The sequence below is a fragment of the Nelumbo lutea genome, chromosome 8 (assembly GCF_056320005.1).
Source record: "Nelumbo lutea isolate HS-2025 chromosome 8, American lotus-T2T, whole genome shotgun sequence".
Taxonomy (NCBI): Eukaryota; Viridiplantae; Streptophyta; class Magnoliopsida; order Proteales; family Nelumbonaceae; genus Nelumbo; species Nelumbo lutea.
This window is the reverse complement of record NC_142691.1, coordinates 29,102,224-29,110,803: the sequence shown is the minus strand read 5'-3', so window position 1 is coordinate 29,110,803 and position 8,580 is coordinate 29,102,224. Positions and strand designations below refer to the sequence as shown.

Sequence of the window (8,580 nt, the reverse complement as noted above, 5' to 3'; positions counted from 1 at the left end):
GAATATTGGAACAACCAACAAACCTTTCCTCATTTATATGTTCATTCCACAGACATACTACACCAACTCATTGAACTAGTGCACATCAGTCCCAATAAGAACCACTGAGGGTACAAACGGAGGGAAAGTTGTGTTCACTTGGTACAAGGGAAAGGCTAGGTCCAGCATAATAGGAATGCCTGGCAAGGTCAGGGGCACTATGAACTGCCCAATAGTTACAGAGGGAACCTCAAGATGTACTATAGGTTAGTCCTGCCCCCCTTGTGACTAAGTTTCTAACGAGAGCATTGCTTGAAGATGCCACTTGGAGATATGGATGTGAGAGCACGACTTTGTACAATGTTCCCGCAGACGACACCAATTGATGGTGTGAGATCTGGTTGCTCTCTGTTGAAGGTGACTCGGATGTCAAGCTGACTAATTCGTCGGGTCGACCTACAAAGAGATGATATGTGAGTGACTGGGCTACTTTACCCAGGATGGGCACTCCAATGCTTAAGTTAGTGAGCTAGAGTTTTAGGAGAGAGCTAGAAAACAAAATAGCTAGTTTGAGAGTTGAATTGTGTGTACCTTCTCTGAGGGAGGGGGCACCTTTATATAGGTGTAAGGAGCTGGGAGCTTCCTGTAACGTGGCTGAGATTCCAAGGAAACCGCTCCCACCAAGTCCGGAGGAAATCTCTTGGCCATATATGTTATTCTTACAGAGGGATAGGGTCAACTCCGATGCGGATGATGCAAATAGTTGGGCTTAACGGTCGAGCATTATGATCCCGGAGAAGTCAGAGGCAATAACTCGCTCAAAGGGGGAGATCCAGTAAGTCATCAGTTGGACTCAGGTCAAGTTGGCAGAAGTAGGTCACTTCTCATGTCGACCTGATGTCTTGACAGGACTGGGGTAGTCCAGTGGAAGGAGGTCGCATCATACACCAACCCGAGATCCCATCTAGTTGTTTGTAGTTCGACCTACCAGGGTGGCCCCGAGGTTATTGAAGTATCCGAAGTGATCCGCATATGTGGTGCCAAGGTGTTGGCCAGCTATTCTGAGATGCCAGGTGTCATGATATCATTGAAGGACCAAATTACCCCTCATCAGAGGTTAAATCTCAAGAGGAACAAGAAAAGAATAGGGTAGATAGTGACGAAAAAGTTACGCAGTTTGTGATTAAGTTTGCGAGCTGATGAGTCTTTTAGGATTGGTGGTTTGCTTGGAAGTAGAAAATTGAGAAGACTCATTGACGACTATGTGGGTGGTTCAGTTAAAGTGGACCTAAGGGGTAAGAAGGCTGTGAGGGGAAGAGGTAAGGTCCTGATGTTGCGTGCTGGGCTGAGGCCTGAGGCAGGAAGGTTTTGTTTTTGGGCTTTTTGTGATTCTGAGATCTCGTGGGTTTTATTTAGGTTGTCCCTGGACATTTCTGCTTCTGGGCTGGCCTTTCTATGCCCAATTGTACTTCCTTATTTTTAATACATTTTTTTCTCTTTAACTCTTAAAAAAATCTAAATCTAAATGTTTCTGGTTTTTAATGTTTATTTGATAAATGCTGAAATTAAACAATGGTTTCATGTACAATAACACCAACACCTATGTGATACTAATGTGACAACGTTTTTTCAATAAATTCTGACAGAACCAAACGTAACCTTGGACAACTACATCCTGAATAAATACATTCCTTTAACATCATATAAACACTGTTTCCCATCCAAGGATTCATGGTGCACATGTTACTATGCAAATGAATTATTTGCCAACTTGTGTTACCACAACCAAAACTGGAATATAATCAACTTGGCCACTTGAGGCTGCAGCTACAATCACTATTAGTTTATGGATTACAGAATTGTCCATCATCGAGTCCATTGAATTCAATGTCGCTTCCAGAAAACTCTAGGGTTCAATATAGTGCTGGAAAATCTGTTATATTCCATATCGCATCACCTTCTTGCGACTCAAGCTCTGCTACAAGCAAAGACATCGCTATCAAAACCCAATCAGGTATAAAAAGTATGGCTTCTATCGGTTAATCGGTGTATATCTGTTAGCAGTACGCGATTGTTGATATGTTTATTTCTGGTCAGCTTTTGTAGATGTTTGAGTAAGAAAATATGTCAGTCTCTATATGGATGGCTAATGTGTTTGTAAAATTGACAGACTGAATAGGAATTTATAGCACACAGAAGCATGCAAAATATACAATGCTACACACACAAAACAACTTTTCTGTTCTAAAGGCCATGTTTGGGAGTGTGTAAATTAAAAATAAGTGTTTATTCGAATAGGGACTTTTTTGCATTTGGCACCCAATTTTTCATTTGGTGTTTGGTAGTTTTTTCTCTAATAAGCACTTAATTAAGCATTTGTGATTATTTTGTCGTTCATTTTCTTTCAAATTTTGAAAATATATCCTTGAAAGCACTTTTATTAAATTACTTTTATAAAAACATTTTTATGAAAGCACTTTTATAAAAGTACTTTTACGAAAGCATTTTTGTGGAAGTACTTTTATAAAGTGCTTTCATAAAAGTGATTTCGTAAGGGTACTTTCTTAAAAGTGCTTTCATAAAAGTGTCTTCATAAAAATACTTTAATAAAAGTACTTTTATAAAAGTACTTTTATAAAAGTGCTTTTGTAAAAGTACTTTTATAAAATTCAATTAGAGATAATTTTAAAAGTGGTATTTTAAAATTCAACTAGGGATAATTTTGGAAGAAAAAAACTGAATTAGTGTTTATTGTATAAGCACTTTAAAAAAAACTGAAAATTTGGACTTAAAAAATAAGCTCTTATTTTTAAAATAAGCATTTATTTTGGGTTTATTTCCCAAATACCAATAAGCGATTAATGACCCAAATAAATACTTATTTTTACGCATTCCCAACACATGGCCAAAGTCTCTTCATAACATATTCTTAATTGTTGAAGCTCAAGCGGCTTTTGCTGCCCCCTCTTTTTTGCTAATGAGGTGGGCGTGTCTGATAGATATTATTGTTGAGGGTGATCCGCTGATGTTCTATTGGTGATTAAGATTTAAGAGTTGGTTGAATTCTGCTTCTCCCATTTTTTGGAGAATCAGACACCTCACTGAAGATTTTCCCTCAAAGCTCGGTGAGATGGGTTCTAGGGAAGCCAATCAAGCAACGCATAAATTGGAGAAATATACTCTCCGGATCCCAAATTGTTTCACTTGGTCTTTTACTCCAATATTTTTTTTAGATGAGACTCTTCTTACTGATTGTAATTCCGTCATCCTTTTGACAGACAGGTTGCCTTCAAAAAAATTTACCATAGTAATTGAATAATAATCCCAGTAAGTTTGGATCAATGCGATAGAAAATGAAGACTACCACAAGAATCCAATCAGTTGGGCCAATGTTTAAAAGGAAGACAACCACAAGAATCCAATCAGAATTCAATGGAATCTTCATTGTTCAAAACAAGTGGCCCTACATTCCTGCTGTTAAAAGCAAACTAGATGTTGCGGACCCTGAGGTTACACAATAAGAGTCCTACCTTAGATTTCTAACATCAATGATTGGGGGGAGGGTCTCAATCATATAACTTTTGCATTGTCTACTTTGACGAATAAAGCTAGCCCTTGTTATTTTGAACAGGGCAGATGCATTAGATTATTATTAATTATTTGTTAGAGTAAAACCCATTCAGGGATCTTACCTAATAGCTCCCTCAATGTGTTAGAGAAAAGGAGTAGAGTGAACATGAGATCCTCTGACGTTACCACTGCAAAGAGCCAGCAATTATGCTATGACTTCATACTGTGGGCGATGCTGAGTGACCATCTAAGCTATTGATTGGGCCATTGGCAGGAAGCTACAATATTGAATCTGTGTGTATATATATCAACTGTACATAGAGAGGAGAAAATAAATTAAACAGTAGAGTTCTTATTTAGTCACAATTAATACAAAATCCTCTCCTATAATTTTATTTTAGTAAAAGCATCTCCTCTATTTTTGACAAAATTAACAAATACCTCCCTTCTGTCAATGGTCCCTGTTCAAACCCGGAAGCAGAGACCGTGGCGACACCCCTCTAAATCCGATCCCTGCCTCTTCTCTAATCTCTCATCTTCTTCGGCTTCTTCTTCTTCCCCTTTTATGCTTTCTTTGTCCCATTTCTGCCACTGCAACCAGTTGCAGCATTGGCCATGTTCTGTTGGCCACTTGTTTGAACGCAGTATATGCAAGGAAATGGCTAAGGACCCAATCGTCCACTTATTCTGTTGACCATGTCTCTATCTGTGGCTGCGCGTTTACTCCGACGAAAACGAATGCCCAATCTGCAAAGGAGAGGTCCAGGATGCCGACGTTATACCGATTTATGGACATGGGAACACTTCCAGCAGCGAGGACCAAACGACAGGAAAAGCATTGGAATCGGGAGTGAGGATCCCTCCAAGGCCCCATGGACATCGTTTCGAATCGGCGAGGCAGAGGTCTGATAGGGAGATATCAATGTTTGAGATCCAGCAAGTGTTCAGAGGAATTGGCCATGGATCTGCTCCACCGCATTCGCCCTTTGGCCGCAACGGCCAGGACTCGGTCGGCGGCCTCGCGTACATCTCGGCCACGAAGAGGAACCTCCGAGGAAGAGTCCGATGCCGGAGATTGATTCCGGCGCACTTGACGCAGAGCTCCTAGAAGCTTCGAGGAGTAAACATGTTGTTCCGCACGGGTCTTCCATCTGGTATGGTCTTGGTTGTTTTGATTTGCAGTTTTCTTCCTCTTCTTCCTTTTCGACTCTCTCGATCTGTTGGAGTTGGCTTCGCGATTCAAGATCAGAGGTGATGCCATCAATCAGACCAAAACCGAATTGAAAGTCTCTTTCTTTTTTTCAACTGCGAATTCGACGGAGAGGAGAGGGGATCGAAGCATGAATCACGAGATTCTCCCGAATGAAGAATCGGAATCTCTATCTATCTATCTATCTCATTGAGAAAATGAGTTTGAAATGAAGAGAAGGTAATAAGAGCAACGAGTACTCTTATCTAATAAGAGAGAACGCCTGCAAAGTAAGGAAAAATATTCAGATACCAGAAAGACAAACTCAATGAATAAATAGTAGAGAAAGAAAATCCGAAACTTGCTCAGTCCATGGAATCCGGTTGATGGGATGGAGTTTGGTTCTCTATATCTTATTTCAGGAGGACAGAGTACAAGTTATAACGCCAAAAATTTCAGCACACATGATACTTGAAAAATGTCCTAGATATTTTGCTTTAACTCTTTTCCAATACAACCATCAGGATGATCAAGAGTATTAACACTAAAACGACGAAAAATTAATCTTTAATCTTTAACAAGCTATAGTCAAAAACCCAAGAAAAATATAACAGAGCGAAGAAAAGATTTTCGGAAAGGCCATTGGCTTCAGATGACGACCGTGGAATGAATCGCGTAACCGCCACTGCCTATGCTGATGGGTTTGAACCGGGAAGAAGATGAACAGTGATCAAGAAAGGGTAAAAAAGGTATTTAAAAAAATGATTATCTTTTTAACGTTTTCCTTTTGATAATTGACGAAAGGAAAATACTTGTTAATTTTGTCAAAACTAAAAAAGAGATTTTTGCTAAAATGAAAGAATAGGGGAGATTTTTATGATTATCAGAAAATTGAAGAGAGATTTTTGTATTTTACCCTTAATACAAATATAAGAAGGGGATAAAAACCCATTTATAACGAGACCAGATCTATGAGGAGCACTACACTACACGGTTGCTGGTGTGAGTAGGCAGATCCCGATTCTTTTATAACTCCCAGATATAGAACTGTTTATTACGAAAAAGAATTGAAAACCGGTCTTTTACCATTCTATACAAAGCAGCTTACCTTATTTTTATAAAAATGTAAGCATAGTAAGTATTTAACCTATATATGGTAATCTGATTTAACTTTTATGAACTCCACCAAAAAACAAGGTAATTACGTTTTATCTATTAGATATATAATAATAGTAAAAACTAGCATAGGGGCCCTGCTTTGCTGGGGCTGGAGTAGAACCGTCGACTTTGGATCCGTTGACCTGATCTTTGGCCAAAAATTGTTAAATTGGTCAATGATCTATTGATCTAAGTAGTCAAATTATTAACCTCTTGACTTGTTTAATGGTGTTTGGCTGTTTTTTATTTTTTAATCAGCCATTTAGGGAATGGTTCCATTTTATCCTAATCTTGATTCATAGTCAAAAATCGTTGAATCGGTCAACGACCCATTGACTTAGGCAGTTGAACCATTGACCAATTCAATGGTTTTTGGTCATTTTTTTTTTATTTTTATTATCAGAATGGACCATCCGTTCGATCTGAACAGTCGAACTATTGACCCAAAAACCGGTGGTCAGAACGATTCTACTCTCTGGTTGTATAAGTCACACGCTCGAATGACATAACACGTAAAGTAATGCTTAATGGACCTTACACACTCAATTTTTTGCAAGTAATTTTTGTTGTTAGAATGGGTCATCCGTTTATTTTATTTTTTTAATTGGAAACTATCCAAGCAATCAGTTCCATTTTACTCCAATCTTGGTCCCTGGCCAAAAACCATTGAACAGGTCAATAATTTACCCGTTCAATGGTTTTTGCCTGTTTTTTTATTTTATTTTTGTTGTCAGAATGGGTCGTCCGTTCGAACCGGACGGTCGAATCGTCAACCCAAAAACCAGTGGCCAGAATGGTTCCATTTTTGGGTCGTATGAGTCACATGCTCGAATGGCATAACATGTGTGATACTACTCAATGGACCACACACACTCAATTTTTTTTCCTGTAATTTTTGTTGTCAAAACAGATTGTCCATTCAAACCGACCGATTGAACGACTGACTTGAAAACCGGTGGGCAAAATGGTTCCATAAATTTTTGCTTATAGTTTTTTGTTGTTAGAATGGGCCGTCTATTTGAATCGAGTGATCGAATTGTCGATCCAAAAACCGGTGGCCAAAACGGTTCCATTTTCGGGTCGTATGAGTCACAAACTCAAATGACATAACACGTATGATACTACTTAACGGACCACACAAACTAATTATTTGCCTGTAATTTTTGTTGTCAGAATGGACTGTCCGTTTGAATAGGATGATCGAACGGTCGACCCAAAAACCAGTTGCCAAAATGGTTCCGTAATTTTTTGCTTGTAATTTTGGTTGTAAGAATGGGCCATCCGTTCGAATTAAACGGTCGAAGATCCAGTTGTTAGAACGTTATTAACAACATTTATCAATAATAGCAAGTAATTATACTATTTAATTAAATAATCATTAATGATACTTTTAATAATATTATTTAGTTATTTTTAATATAACAGTAACTATTAAATTTATGAATAGGATTTATTAACAATATTCATTAAATTAATAATTACCATAATTAAATTAAGTTAATAGTATTTATTAGTAATAGTTAGTAATTATAATATTTTATTAAATAATCAATAACAATACTTTTAGTAACATTTTTAATTATTTTGAATATAATAAATATTACTATATTTATTAACAGTATTTATTATTTTAATTTAAAGTAAAATTTAAGTAAATATCTATTTATTAAAAATATTTATAATAACAGTAATTATTAATTATAATCACTAATTATATATTTATTAAATTACTGTAATAATCAGTAATTATTAAAATTTGGTTACTAAATTTATTAACAGTATTTTTTAGTAACAATTTTTATAATTTTAATTTGAAGTAAAATTAAAGTAAATATCTTGTTATTAAGAATATTTATAATAATGGTAATTATTAATTATAATCACTAATTATATATTTATTAAATTACTGTGATAATCAGTAATTATTATTACAGTATAATTACAGAATTATTGTTGTTAATTATTAATATAATTAAACTATTAATTAGTAACATAATCACTAATTACTATTACAATAATTATATAATTACACTATTAATTACTATAATTAATTAGTAATTATTGCTATTAATTAATAATTAATTAGAAATTAATTATTGAAAATGGGTGCTCGCACATGGGATCTACTCGCACGAGTGGATTCCATTTCCTGAGTGCAGAGAGCACCATATCCTTTTAATATTATATATATATATATATATATATATATATATATATATATATATATATATATTCATAAGATTAATAGTTGATAGTATATAATACCGGAACATGAAGTTAGTCAAAATAGATAATTAAGGAAAATTAAAATAAGCATTAGTAAATAATACTAAAACAAGTTAACAAGTATTACTAAGTATATATGCATAATATTTCATTTGACTTTTTAAATTAAATTAACCATTTAATTTGAAAATATTATTTGTATATTTAAACTTCATTTAAAATAAATGAAAATGAATCAAATCTAGTAAAATTAGTAAAAAGTTAAAAAAAATTCTAAAATAAATAATAAAATTTATTTAAATTTAGTTCAAAATATAAAAATTAGCAAAAATTTATCTAACAATAGTAAACATTAACAACCATTAATATAAAAAATAAAACACGTTTATCTTACAATACATTACACAAAATTAATGTTTGGATTGGAATAGATTTGGTTTTGCCCTAGTGAAATACGG

General features: G+C 35.1%; 1 long non-coding RNA gene across 1 annotated transcript; it reads right to left on the bottom strand.

Moving 5' to 3' along the window:
• Positions 1-3,792: 3,792 nt before the first annotated feature.
• LOC148843627 (uncharacterized) lies at positions 3,793-5,637 on the bottom strand. The gene is made up of 2 exons (XR_016103057.1): positions 5,399-5,637; positions 3,793-5,021 (listed from the first exon to the last, which is right to left on the bottom strand). It is a non-coding gene; the product is annotated as an uncharacterized LOC148843627 (long non-coding RNA).
• Between the last annotated feature and the right edge of the window lie 2,943 nt (positions 5,638-8,580).